Raw genomic sequence first — 16,071 nt, forward strand, 5'->3', positions numbered from 1 at the left:
AATACGCCAACCCAACAAGTACCTTCGGAGACACCTGTAGAGCACCTTTATAATCACCCAGTTACATTGTGACATTTGGTAGCACACAAAGTGTTCCTCTTGTGAACGGGAGTTGCATAATCTCATAGTCATAGGAACATGTATAAGTCATGAAGAAAGCAATAGCAACAAACTAAACGATCAAGAGCAATGCTAACGGAACGGGTCAAGTCAATCACGTCATTCTCCTAATGATGTGATCCCGTTAATCAAATGACAACTCATGTCTATGGTTAGGAAACATAACCATCTTTGATCAACGAGCTAGTCCAGTAGAGGCATACTAGTGACACTCTGTTTGTCTATGTATTCACACATGTATTATGTTTCCGGTTAATACAATTCTAGCATGAATAATAAACATTTATCATGATATAAGGAAATAAATAATAACTTTATTTTTGCCTCTAGGGCATATTTCCTTCAGTCTCCCACTTGCACTAGAGTCAATAATCTAGTTCACATTTCCATATGATTTAATACCAACAGTTCACATCACCATGTGATTAACACCCATACTTCACATCGACATGTGACCAACACCCAAAGGGTTTACTAGAGTCAATAATCTAGTTCACATCTCTATGTGATTAACACCCAAAGAGTACTGAGGTGTGATCATGTTTTGCTTTTGAGAGAAGTTTAGTCAACGGGTCTGCCACATTCAGATCCGTAAGTATTTTACAAATTTCTATGTCAACAATGCTCTGCACAGAGCTACTCTAGCTAATTGCTCCCACTTTTAATATGTATCCAGATTGAGATTTAGAGTCATCTGGATCAGTGTCAAAATTTGCATCGACGTTACCCTTTACAACGGACCTTTTGTCACTTCCATAATCGAGAAACATATCCTTATTCCACTAAGGATAATTTTGACCAATGTCAAGTGATCTACTCCTAGATCACTATTGTACTCCTTTGCCAAACTCAGGGCAGGGTATACAATAGGTCTGGTACACTGCATGGCATACTTTATAGAACCTATGGCTGAGGCATAGGGAATGGCTTTCATTCTCTCTCTATCTTCTGCCGTGGTTGGGTTTTGAGTCTTACTCAACTTCACACCTTGTAACACAGGCAAGAACTCCTTCTTTGACTGTTCCATTTTGAACTACTTCAAAATCTTGTCAAGGTATGTACTCATTGAAAAACTTATCAAGCGTCTTGATCTATCTCTATAGATCTTGATGCTCAATATGTAAGCAGCTTCACCGAGGTATTTCTTTGAAAAAACTCCTTTCAAACATTCCTTTATGCTTTGCAGAATAATTCTACATCATCTTTGATCAACAATATGTCATACATATACTTATCAGAAATGCTGTAGTGCTCCCACTCACTTTCTTGTAAATACAGTCTTCACTACAAGTATGTATAAAACTATATGTTTTGATCAACTTATCAAAGCGTTTATTTCAACTCCGAGATGCTTGCACCAGTCCATAGATGGATTGCTGGAGCTTGCATATTTTGTTGGCACCTTTAGGATTGACAAAACTTTCTTGTTGCATCATATACAACTCTTCTTTAATAAATCCATTAAGGAATGTAGTTTTGTTTATCCATTTGCCAGATTTCATAAAATGTGGCAATTTCTAACATGATTCGGACAGACTTAAGCATAGATACGAGTGAGAAACTCTCATCGTAGTCAACACCTTGAACTTGTCGCAAACCTTTTGCGACAATTCTAGCTTTGTAGATAGTAACACTACTATCAGCGTCCGTCTTCCTCTTGAAGATCCATTTAATCTCAATGGCTCGCCGATTAATGGGCAAGTCAATCAAAGTCCATACTTTGTTCTCATACATGGATCTCATCTCAGATTTCATGGCCTCAAGCCATTTCGTGGAATCTGGGCTCATCATCGCTTCCTCATAGTTTGTAGGCTTGTCATGGTCAAGTAACATGACGTCCAGAACAGGATTACCGTACCACTCTGCTGCTGATCTCACTCTAGTTTACCTACGAGGTTCGGTAGTAACTTGATCTGAAGCTACATGATCATCATCATTAGCTTCCTCACTAATTGGTGTAGTAGTCACAGGAACAGATTTCTGTGATGAACTACTTTCCAATAAGGGAGCAGGTACAGTTACCTCATCAAGTTCTACTATCCTCCCACTCACTTCTTTCGAGAGAAACTCCCTCTCTAGAAAGGATCCATTCTCAGCAATGAATAACTTGCCTTCAGATCTGTGATAGAAGGTGTACCCAACATTTTCTTTTGGGTATCCTATGAAGATGCACTTCTCCGATTTGGGTTTGAGCTTATCAGGTTGAAACTTTTTCACATAAGCATTGCAACCTCAAATTTTAAGAAACAACAGCTTAGGTTTCTTGCCAAAACATAGTTCATACGGTGTTGTCTCAACGGATTTAGATGGTGCCCTATTTAACGTGAATGTAGCTGTCTCTAATGCATAACCCCAAAATGAAAGTGGAAAATTGGTAAGAGACATCATAGATCGCACTATATCAAATAAAGTACGGTTATGACGTTCGGACACACCATTACGCTGTGGTGTTCCAGGTGGCATGAGTTTGTGAAACTATTCCACATTGTTTTAATTGAAGGCCAAACTCGTAACTCAAATATTTGCCTCTGCGATCAGATCGTAGAAACTTTATTTTCTTGTTACGATGATTTTCCACTTCACTCTGAAATTCTTTGAACTTTTCAAATGTTTGAGACTTATGTTTCATCAAGTAGACATACCCATATCTGCTCAAATCATATGTGAAGGTCAGAAAATAACGATACCCGCCGCGAGCCTCAACATTCATCGGACTGCATACATCAGTATGTATTATTTCCAATAAGTCAGTTACTTGCTCCATTGTTCCTGAGAACGGAGTCTTAGTCATCTTGCCCATGAGGCACGGGTCGCAAGCATCAACTGATTCATAATCAAGTGATTCCAAAAGCCCATCAGCATGGATTTTCTTCATGTGCTTTACACCAATATGACCTAAACGGCAGTGCCACAAATAAGTTGCACTATCATTATTAACTTTGCATCTTTTGGCTTCAATATTATGAGAATGTGTATCACCACAATCGAGATCCAATGAACCATTTTCATTGGGTGTATGACCATAGAAGGTTTTATTCATGTAAACAGAACAACAATTTATTCTCTTACTTAAATGAATAACTGTATTGTAATAAACATGATCAAATCATATTCATGCTCAACGCAAACACCAAATAACACTTATTTAGGTTCAACACTAATCCTGAAAGTATAGGGAGTGTGCGATGATGATCATATCAATCTTGGAACCACTTCCAACACACATCGTCACTTCACCCTTAACTAGTATCAGTTCATTCTACAACTCTCGTTTCGAGTTACTACTCTTAGCAACAGAACCAGTATCAAATACCGAGGGGTTGCTACGAACACTAGTAAAATACACATCAATAATCTGTATATCAAATATACCTTTGTTCACTTTTCCATCCTTCTTATCCGCCAAATACTTGGGGCAATTCCGCTTCCAGTGACCAGTCCCTTTGCAGTAGAAGCACTTAGTCTCAGGCTTAGGACCAGACTTGGGCTTATTCACTTGAGCAGCAACTTGCTTGCCGTTCTTCTTGAAGTTCCCTTTCTTTCCCTTTCCCCTTTTCTTGAAACTAGTGGTCTTGTTAATCATCAACACTTGATGCTCTTTCTTGATTTCTACCTTCATCGATTTCATCATCATGAAAAGCTCGGGAATCGTTTTCATCATCCCTTGCATACTATACTTCATCACAAAGTTTTACTAACTTGGTGATGGTGACTAGAGAATTCTGTCAATCACTATTTTATCTGGAAGATTAACTCCCACTTGATTCAAGCGATTGTAGTACCCAGACAATCTGAACAGATGCTCACTTCTTGAGGTATTCTCCGCCATCTTTTAGCTATAGAACTTGTTGGAGACTTCATATCTCTCAACTCGGGTATTTGCTCGAACTATTAACTTCAACTCCTGGAACATCCATATGATCCATGACATTCAAAACATCTTTGAAGTCCCGATTCTAAGCTGTTAAGCATGGTGCACTAAACTATCAAGTAGTCATCATATTGAGCTAGCCAAACGTTCATGACGTCTGCATCTTCTCCTGCAATAGGTCTGTCACCTAGCGGTGCATTAAGGACATAATTCTTCTATGCAGCAATGAGGATAAACCTCAGATCACGGATCCAATCCGCATCATTGCTACTAACATCTTTCAACTTAGTTTTCTCTAGGAACATATCAAAAATAAAACAGGGGAGCTAAACACGAGCTATTGATCTACAACATAGATATGCTAATACTACCTGGACTAAGTTCATGATAAATTTAAGTTCAATTAATCATATTACTTAAGAACTCCCACATAGAAAGACATCCCTCTAATTTCTAAGTGATCACGTGATTCAAATCAACTAAACCATAACCGATCATCACGTGAAATGGAGTAGTTTTCAATGGTGAACATCACTATGTTAATCATATCTACTATATGATTCATGCTCGACCTTTCAGTCTCGGTGTTCTGAGGCCATATCTGCATATGCTAGGCTCGTCAAGTTTAACCTGAGTATTCTGCGTGTGCAAAACTGGCTTGCACCCGTTGTAGATGGACGTAGAGCTTATCACACCCGATCATGACGTGGTGTCTGGGCACGATGAACTTTGGCAATGGTGCATACTCAGGGAGAACAATTTTATCTTGAAATTTAGTGAGAGATCATCTTATAGTGCTACCGTCAATCAAAGCAAGATAAGATGCATAAAAGATAAACATCACATGCAATCAATATAAGTGATATGATATGGCCATCATGATCTTGTGCTTGTGATCTCCATCTCTGAAGCACCGTCATGATCACCATCGTCACCGGCGCGACACCTTGATCACCATCGTAGCATCGTTGTCATCCCGTCAATCTTATGCTTCCATGATTATCGCTACCGCTTAGTGATAAATTAAAGCATTACAGCGCAATTGCATTGCATACAATAAAGCGACAACCATATGGCTGCTGCCAGTTGCCGATAACTCGATTACAAAACATGATCATATCATACAATAAAATTTAGCATCATGTCTTGACCGTATCACATCACAACATGCCCCGCAAAAACAAGTTAGACGTCCTCTACTTTGTTGTTTCAAGTTTTATGTGGCTGCTACGGGCTTAGCAAGAACCGTTCTTACCTACGCATCAAAACCACAATGATAGTTTGTCAAGTTGGTGCTGTTTTAACCTTCGCAAGGACCGGACGTAGCCACACTTGGTTCAACTAAAGTTGGAGAAACTGACACCCGCCAGCCACCTGTGTGCAAAGCACGTCGGTAGAACCAGTCTCGCATAAGCGTACGCGTAATGTCGGTCCGGGCCGCTTCATCCAACAATACCGCTGAACCAATGTATGACATGCTGGTAAGCAGTATGACTTATATCGCCTACAACTCACCTGTGTTCTACTCGTGCACAACATCAATGCATAAACCTAGGCTCGGATGCCTCTGTTGGGGAACGCGGTAATTTCAAAAATTTCCTACGCACATGCAAGATCATGGTGATGCATAGCAACGAGAGGGGAGAGTGTTGTCCACGTATCCTCGTAGACCGAAAGAGGAAGCGTTAGCATAACGCGGTTGATGTAGTCGTACGTCTTCACGATCCGACCGATCAAGTAACGAACTCACGACACCTCCGAGTTCTGCACACGTTCAACTTGATGACGTCCCTCGAACTCCGATCCAGCCGAGCTTTGAGGGAGAGTTCCGTCAGCACAACGACGTGGTGACAATGATGATGTTCTACCGACGCAGGGCTTCGCCTAAGCACCGCTACGATATGACCGAGGTGGATTATGGTGGAGAGGGGCACCGCACACGGCTAAGAGATCAAGAGATCAATTGTTGTGTCTTTGGGGTGCCCCCTGCCCCGTATATAAAGGAGTGGAGGAGTGGGAGGGCCGGCCCTCTCTATGGCGCGCCCTAGGGGAGTCATACTCCCACCGGGAGTAGGATTCCCCCTTTCCTAGTAGAACTAGGAGCCCTTCCAAGTAGTAGGAGTAGGAGGGAAGGAAAGGGAAGGGAAAAGGAGAAGGAAGGAAGGGGGCGCCCCCCTCCCTAGTCCAATTCGGACCAGCCCATGGGGAGGGGTGCGGCCACCCTTTGAGGCCTTTCTCTCATTTCCCGTATGACCCATTAAGGCCCAATACGAATTCCCGTAACTCCCCAGTACTCCCGAAAATACCCGAATTACTCGGAACCTTTCCGATATCCGAATATAGTCGTCCAATATATCGATCTTTACGTCTCGACCATTTCGAGACTCCCCGTCATATCCTCGATCTCTTCCGGGACCCCGAACTCCTTTGGTAAATCAAAACACATAAACTCATAATATAACCTTCATCGAACTTTAAGCGTGCGGACCCTACGGGTTCGAGAACTATGTAGACATGACTGAGACACGTCTCCGGTCAATAACCAATAGCGGAACCTGGATGCTCATATTGGCTCCTACATATTCTACGAAGATCTTTATCGGTCAAACCGCATAACAACATACGTTGTTCCATTTGTCATCGGTATGTTACTTGCCCGAAATTCGATCGTCGGTATCTCAATACCTAGTTCAATCTCATTACCGGCAAGTCTCTTTACTCGTTCCGTAATACATCATCCCGCAAATAACTCATTAGTTGCAATGCTTGCAAGGCTTAAGTGATGTGCATTACCGAGAGGGCCCAGAGATACCTCTCCGACAATCGGAGTGACAAATCCTAATCTCGAAATACGCTAACCCAACAAGTACCTTCGGAGACACCTGTAGAGCACCTTTATAATCACCCAATTACGTTGTGACGTTTGGTAGCACACAAAGTGTTCCTCTGGTAAACGGGAGTTGCATAATCTCATAGTCATAGGAACATTTATAAGTCATGAAGAAAGCAATAGCAACAAACTAAACGATCAAGTGCTATGCTAACGGAATGGGTCAAGTCAATCACGTCATTCTCCTAATGATGTGATCCCGTTAATCAAATGACAACTGATGCCTATGGTTAGGAAACATAACCATCTTTGATCAACGAGCTAGTCAAGTAGAGGCATACTAGTGACACTCTGTTTGTCTATGTATTCACACATGTATTATGTTTCCGGTTAATACAATTCTAGCATGAATAATAAACATTTATCATGATATAAGGAAATAAATAATAACTTTATTTTTGCCTCTAGGGCATATTTCCTTCAGTCTCCCATTTGCACTAGAGTCAATAATCTAGTTCACATCGCCATATGATTTAATACCAACAGTTCACATCACCATGTGATTAACACCCATACTTCACATCGACATGTGACCAACACCCAAAGGGTTTACTAGAGTCAATAATCTAGTTCACATCTCTATGCGATTAACACCCAAAGAGTACTGAGGTGTGATCATGTTTTGCTTTTGAGAGAAGTTTAGTCAACGGGTCTGCCACATTCAGATCCGTAAGTATTTTACAAATTTCTATGTCAACAATGCTCTGCACAGAGCTACTCTAGCTAATTGCTCCCACTTTTAATATGTATCTAGATTGAGATTTAGAGTCATCTGGATCAGTGTCAAAATTTGCATCGACGTAACCCTTTACAACGAACCTTTTGTCACTTCCATAATCGAGAAACATATCCTTATTCCACTAAGGATAATTTTGACCAATGTCAAGTTATCTACTCCTAGATCACTATTGTACTCCTTTGCCAAACTCAGGGCAGGGTATACAATAGGTCTGGTACACAGCATGGCATACTTTATACAACCTATGGCTGAGGCATAGGGAATGGCTTTCATTCTCTCTCTATCTTCTGCCGTGGTCGGGTTTTGAGTCTTACTCAACTTCACACCTTGTAACACAGGCAAGAACTCCTTCTTTGACTGTTCCATTTTGAACTACTTCAAAATCTTGTCAAGGTATGTACTCATTGAAAAACTTATCAAGCGTCTTGATCTATCTCTATAGATCTTGATGCTCAATATGTAAGCAGCTTCAATGAGGTATTTCTTTGAAAAACTCCTTTCAAACATTCCTTCATGCTTTGTAGAATAATTCTACATCATCTCCGATCAACAATATGTCATACATATACTTATCAGAAATGCTGTAGTGCTCCCACTCACTTTCTTGTAAATACAGTCTTCACTTCAAGTCTGTATAAAACTATATGTTTTGATCAACTTATCAAAGCGTATATTCCAACTCCGCGATGCTTGCACCAGTCCATAGATGGATCGCTGGAGCTTGCATATTTTGTTAGCACCTTTAAGTTTGACAAAACTTTTTTTGTTGCATCATATACAACTCTTCTTTAATAAATCCATTAAGGAATGTAGTTTTGTTTATCCATTTGCCGGATTTCATAAAATGTGGCAATTTCTAACATGATTCGGACAGACTTAAGCATAGATACGAGTGAGAAACTCTCATCGTAGTCAACACCTTGAACTTGTCGAAAATCTTTTGCAACAATTCTAGCTTTCTAGATAGTAACACTACTATCAGCGTCCATCTTCCTCTTGAAGATCCATTTAATCTCAATGGCTCGCCGATTAATGGGCAAGTCAATCAAGGTCCATACTTTGTTCTCATACATGGATCTCATCTCAGATTTCATGGCCTCAAGCCATTTCGTGGAATCTGGGCTCATCATCGCTTCCTCATAGTTCGTAGGCTTGTCATGGTCAAGTAACATGACCTCCAGAATAGGATTACCGTACCACTCTGGTGTGGATCTCACTCTAGTTTACCTATGAGGTTTGGTAGTAACTTGATCAAAAGCTACATAATCATCATCATTAGCTTCCTCACTAATTGGTGTAGTAGTCACAGGAACAGATTTATGTGATGAACTACTTTCCAATAAGGGAGCAGGTACAGTTACCTCATCAAGTTCTACTTTCCTCCCACTCACTTCTTTCGAGAGAAACTCCTTCTCTAGAAAGGATCCGTTCTTAGCAATGAATAACTTGCCTTCGGATCTGTGATAGAAGGTGTACCCAACATTTTCTTTTGGGTATCCTATGAAGATGCACTTCTACGATTTGGGTTTGTGCTTATCAGGTTGAAACTTTTTCACATAAGCATTGCAACCTCAAATTTTAAGAAACGACAACTTAGGTTTCTTGCCAAACCATAATTCATATGGTGTTGTCTCAACGGATTTAGATGGTGCGCTATTTAACGTGAATGTAGCTGTCTCTAATGCATAACCCCAAAATGAAAGTGGAAAATTGGTAAGAGACATCATAGATCGCACTATATCAAATAAAGTACGGTTATGACGTTCAGACACACCATTACTGTCGGGGATATACCCCGCAACGTAAACCGGACAGAAGTATAACCCGGCCGGACTGGGCGATTTACTTGAGACTTGGCGATTCACTTGCGACCCGCCCTAACTTGGCGGTTTATAAGCAACCCACCTGAACATTATGACTCACTGGTAACCCGGCGGGCGGGATAGACGGATGACAAGGCCCAAGGCCCAGAAGGCCGGTTTATGCTAATGGTGGGCCGGTTTAAGAGAAAAGGTGTGAGGAATATTTCCCTTACAAGGAGTCAAGACCGGACTTGTATCTGGTTTGTATTAGAAGATAGACTAGTCCTAATCCTAACAGGACTCCACATGTAACCCGCCCCTTCAACATATACAAGGAGGGGCAGGGCACCCCAAGAGGACAAGATTAACAAGTTCCACAAGTTGGACAAGTTAGGTTTAGAGAATAGCTCTCGAGATAGAGCACACTTGTAACCGTGATCATCATCATCAATATCAATGAAGCAGGATGTTGGCTTTTACCTCCACCATGAGGGGCCGAACCTGGGTAAAACATCGCGTCTCTCGTCCTGCTCAACCCCTCTCAAGCTACCACATAGATGCGTTGGCCTCGCGACTAAGTCCTCACACTAGGACATGTGCCGTGACAAATCCACGACAGTTGGCGCCCACCGTGGGGCTTGTGCACGGTGGTGTTGAGTTCTTGAAGGGATCTCGCCCATGGATCAAGGGGCTTGCGATTGACTGGATGAAGAAGAGCCGGTTCAGAAGGATCTACATCAAACTCCAAATTCATCAGTTGAGAGTAAAAAAGTTTTTGGCGGCAGCATAAATCAGGTCATAGTCAAAAGTGACCTTGATGGGCAACGGCCCGCGAGTGGAAAATCAGATTAGGTCTACACTGCGATTCTACAGATCGATGTGGACAGAACCGCCGCCAGGAAAGAGATTAAGTCCCGCTCGTATGCAAATTTTGCAATCGAAGCAGATCAATTTCCAAAGCAATGAGGAGATCGTGCTTCCCTCGTACATCCAAGTGTCCCATGGAGGTTTCCTTTCAATCCAAATATGTCAAGTCACGGCCTGCAGAATATACAAAGTCTGTTCAATACATCAATCCGAGGATAGATAGATGTTTTGCTACAGTCAAAACAAACAGGGATTCGGTCAACCACGTCGACGCGTTAGTCTTGGCCGTCGCTAAAGCTCTTTTTTCTGCTGTACCTGGTGTTTTTAAATCCCGAGAAAATTTTCTACCTGGGCCCTATGCGTTGATCTGCTAGCCACAAGTTGCTGCTGCTGTTTCCTGTGTTCGTGGCTGTTGCTACCCCTGGAAAAAAATCATCAAAGCAACCACGATCCAGATTGGACGGGGTCATGGGCGTGGACTCGTTCCACTGCAGCTGCAGCCATCGCTGCGCTCGAGCCCGCTTCCGAGCCGCCCTGTGCCCGCGCTGTGGCCATCACTGCACCTGAACCGCCCCCACGAGTTGCAGGGCCTCTGCCTTGTCGAGTGACGACCTCGCCAGATGAAACCCTCGCGCTGAGCCGCTCCGCGGCCCTGGTCTTGACTCGCCGACGCGTTCTTCTAAATCGCCATGGTTTTGAATCACCTACCGCGGCCCTCTACTACTTCAAGTCACCATCACTCTACGCCCCCGCGTTGCCGCCTGTTCTAGCCACTGCTATGGCCTTGTGGTGAATCATTGGTTGTGGTGCAAGATTGATATGGTTTAGAGAGGAGAGCCACTCCAGCTGATGGATAAGACAAGAGTGTATGTGTCAGACAAGAAAGCAATATGCTCATAAGTGCACACAAACAGATTCAACTGGAGTGCTAATGGGTTCAAACAATAACGCCCACAGTCGCCTCGGGTTGCTGCAGTCCACGGTCATCTTGTGCCGCCGCGCTAAGTAGCCGTCCTTACTTCACTGCCGAGCCACCAAGCACACCACAAGCTACTGCCTTGGCCTCGCCGATCTAATTTTTTTCCTGCCACCAGAGCACTTTTGAACCGGCAACTCCGCTTTGAACCACTGTGCCCTGGGACGAAAGCCGCCCCTACGGTCGCGGCCTTGCTCACGAGCCGGCCACCGTCGAGCCGCCATCCCTTGCTCCGACGAACGCCTCCTGCTGCTCCAGCGTCATGACGCTTCCCGAGCGCCTCCGCCCTTGCCGCGAGGCCACCCTGTTTGCCCCATCGTCGAGGCTCACTGGCGCTGCCTCACTTCACTTCTAGCTCACAGGGGCCATCTTGAGCCATCGAAGTCCGTGCCAAGCTGCCGCCATAGCTCACTGGTCTTCGCCTTGCCTCCGTCTTGCTGGGGAACCATGCAGTCTCACCGTCTCCGTCCCGGCCATCTGCCGCACCGACCTCGGCCATCGTCATTGACCCGTCGCTCCATTGGCCTCTTCCCCTGCAGCCATGAGCCGGCCTTGCCATTGTTGCAAGCTGCCGGACCCCTCTGCTTCTGCTGGACTTTGCCACTGCAGTCATGACCTCGCCTCAAGTTGATCATTGCTGCTGCAGCCGCGGCTTCCTGAGCCGCCCGTGGACGGCGCCTCTCTGACCTGCGTGAGGATAAAAAAGGGGGGAAGGCCACCGTCTGTGTTCATCTGACACAGTATACCAGAAGAGACCATTAAAGCGACGGGTATAGAGATCCTGTGCGCATCATCCAGTGGTTCAATCTACGAGGATATATGGAGGCCGTGCTGGCATATGTCTGTACTGCTGTTCTTAACAAATGGGCATTCAACTATCAACATGCCGGGGGCTGCCCTAAATCATAAACAAACACGCCACTCGTCATGCGGTGGTCCGGTCTACATCAATTCACCCGGACAACGCCTATGTCATTGCCCAATGGATATGTACAAGCTGTCGCACTGTGGTCCGGGTTATTCCAACAACTCTGAAGCAAGGCATGAAAATTTAGCCTCTACCTGCACCGGATGATTCAATGGATAGGGCACATAAGTCGCCGCCACTACGTTTTGGTTAAACAACCAGCTGGGATGAACCGCTGGCCGGATTACTGACACAAATCATACGGAGTCATTTATAACCTGCCACGATCGACCTCAAGTTTCCGTGGATTTATATTGCGATATCAACGCCAAGGATATACAATGAGTGTCGCGAAGAGCATTAACTCGCCACCTTGCTTCTAGTTTCAACATATGACAGCGGTCCGCTGTTCAGCTATATGCCGGTTTATATCACGATCAAAATATGGAGAATCTCAAGCCAACTCCTCGAGTTGCCTTGAGACACGGGGGCTACAATGATATGACTCAGCAAATGCTGCCGGTTTTCAGTAATGTCAACAACCCCAAGACATTGGAGGTAAAGATAACCCGGTCCCGGAGGCTACTACCATATTGATGAAAATTTAAAGGCCATCTGCAAAATTCCGGCTCAAGGGAAGTCAGTCTCATTGAAGTTCTTAATATCCGGTTTACAATCCGGTTCAAGGGAAATCTATTCTCCCACAAAGCTCTGAAGCGCTCAAATCCGGTTTAACACTGTCCGGTTCAAAAAGGAATTAACTTTTCGCAAGTTCGAACTTAAATGCCGTCAGAAAATTTCTAGCTGAAAATGAAGATTCCGGTTTAAAATCCGGTTCAAGGGAAAGATGTCTCCTACAAAGCTTTGAAGCTCTCAATATCTGGTTCAGAATCCCAGTTCAAGAAGAATTTATCTCTTGCAAAAAGTGAAAAGTTGCCGGAGAGGACCTGCTGCCATGATGCGCGGTTCAAACATGGGTATCCCGCCTTATTGGCTTATCATATTATTGATCGCATGGGGGCTTCTATTTCATAAAGCAGCGTCCAGTTTACCCCTTGAGTCAGCTTATCAAAGCTTTATATAACATCACTTGGGGGCTTGGTCGTATCCGAACCATAGCTACACCTCTTGATCGGCGCAATGCCACAACATCACTTGGGGGCTTGGTCGTATCCGAACCATAGCTACACCTCTTGATCGGCGCAATGCCACAATATCACTTGGGGGCTTGGTCGTATCCAAACCATAGTCACACCTCTTGATCGGCCCAAAGCCAAATCAATCCGGGGCCAAAGAGAGTGTTGTAAAACAACAACTCAAACATAGGCACCTACTGAGCACAGCTCAAAACGTTACATGGGAATTCTTTGCTATCGCAATGAACTTAGAATCTACACTTGTAATGGGCTATCAAGCAAGGGCTTGGAAGCCTGGTGTATAGACCTAAAACCCCGGGTTTACCTGCCTCTTTAAGTAAGTTACTCCGCTCAGGTAAACCTGGTATGACCCTTCGAACTTTGACAAGTTACTCTAAAATACAGACCCTGAACTTGTCAAGTTAAAACGATGATTGGTTAAGGATTGAGGACCATCTTAAAAGGCTTTGCAAAAATGGTTTAACTCAGTGGCCTGGCAGCCCATGAAAAGCCTCAAATTTGGGTCCTGGCAGCCCGTGAAAAGCCTCGACTACAATGGTTTTTATTTGCCTTTTGCTAGGTTTTTCTTTTCATAAGATTTGTGATGTTTTTGACCCGGTGTTTATCAACCCGGTTAGGCTGTCAACTATAAGTTGTCAGTACAAGTTACAATCTGGAGATTATTAACCCGGCCTGGTTTCGACTACAAGTCGCCAACATCGAATATGGATAATCCGGTGTTTATCACAACCCGGTACGGTTTTATCATAAACCGGCACAATATGGAAGGAGTTATCAGTACTCAAGATTGGGGTTATCACCCTTACTACAAAAAGTTGGTAAAACCAACAATGTGATTCAATGTCACATGTATGATATATTTCATATTTGATTATTCTTAAGTGCATCCTTGGTTATAAACCCGGGTTATATGTTGGGCATTATGACCCGTCCGGCGGTAAACCGCCAGGACACTTTAAACTTGTTGCATGCAGAAACAGGTTTGTTAAAACCGGCCTGGCTTTGTACTATAAGTTGCCAGTATATTATTTGGATTGCGCCATTGGAATCATGCGCTTATAAATCATTGGGTTATATTATTCAAATAGCCAAACTTGGATGAATCTTCATTATGATATTGAATGAATAAGGTTTTCATACCGGATTATATTATCTTGAATAGCCAACATGGCTGGATTTTTATGGTTATTAATAACCGGTATTATTGAGGTTTTCAAAGTCGCTTTAGCACAATGGCTATTATTTTATCAAAGTATATGATTTATTCTACAATGGAAGGAATAGTCCTGAGTCGCTGCAGGCTTACAACCCGGCACTTGGGGGCTACATTATTCAAATTGAGATTACATTCAAGTCTCATGTCGCTGCAAGCATGCACCATGACACTTGGGGGCTAATGCAAAGTCATTTTTACTAGTCTTATAGAAGACCCGATTCATCATATTATAATGAGCTGTCCCTTGGGGGCTACCAATTGCTCCTGTCAACAATTCAAGGTACACAAGTTTTTCCTCCATAATATTGAAGGATCCATTGCTCAGTTGGTAAAGCACAAAGCTCTTAACCTTGTGGAAGTGGTTTCAAGCCCATGATGGAAGCTACATTATAAGATGTTAGTTTCGTTGAAGTATATATCAAGTCCCGGTTCAGTATTATCTTACTAAGCCGACCCTTGGGGGCTACACATCACTGCTCAAGTCTACATGATTATATTTACAAAGTCCATGCTCATTATTGCATAATGACACGGCCCTTGGGGGATACACTAATTGAAGTTTTTATAAGCAATTACAAGTCCCAGGTTGCTGCAAGCATGACAACCCGGTACTTGGGGGCTACATAATATGGAGTATTCGGTTTTTACTAGTGACCGGGATGAACAACATGGATTTCTTCAAAATTGGCAGTATTTACATTGAAGCAAGTCTTAAGCCATCACTTTGTTCTGCTCAAGACTTGGGGGCTACAGGTATTATATTATTATCGAAGAAATATTTTCAAATTCTCTGTTTGAGAAAACCAGATTGACCCGGCGTCACCAATCATTATGACCCTATGGCTGCAACCCGGTGTCATCAATAATCATGAACCGGCGTTGGCAACAATCATGAACCGGCGTTGGTAACAATCATGACCCAGAATTATCAGTTTTTATAACCCAACAATGGTGGTAATCATAAACCGGCAAGTTCTACATCTTCAAGCCGGCTGAATATCAGTTGAATATTTGAAGACCAATATTTTTGTCAAATCAGAGCATTGAAGGCCGATTCGAATGGATTCTTTATTTACAAAATATCTTCTGCAAGCAAATTGATTATGAAGCTGGTCTATTGACTCGGATTTCTAGAAGGAGGAAATAACAAGGATTTAAGGATGATCAGGTGCCGGTTTACAAGAATTTTTAACCTGGAGTACAACTTGTCAAAGTTGTTCTTGTGTTTGTTTACAGGATCAGTTTACCATGGATAAATCCAAGCTAAACTGTGGGCTAATATCGGGGATATACCCCGCAACGTAAACCGGCCGGAAGTATAACCTGGCCGGACCTGGCGATTTACTTGAGACTTGGCGATTCACTAGCGAACCTCCCTAACTTGGCGGTTTACAAGAAACCTGCCTGAACATTATGACTCACCGGTAACCTGGCGGGCGGGATAGACGGATGACAAGGCCCAAGGCCCAGAAGGCCGGTTTATGCTAAGGGTGGGCCGGTTTAAGAGAAAAGGTGTGAGGAATATT

The sequence above is a fragment of the Triticum urartu genome, chromosome 4A, assembly GCF_056163025.1.
Source record: "Triticum urartu cultivar PI428250 chromosome 4A, HENAU_Tu73, whole genome shotgun sequence".
Lineage (NCBI taxonomy): Eukaryota > Viridiplantae > Streptophyta > Magnoliopsida > Poales > Poaceae > Triticum > Triticum urartu.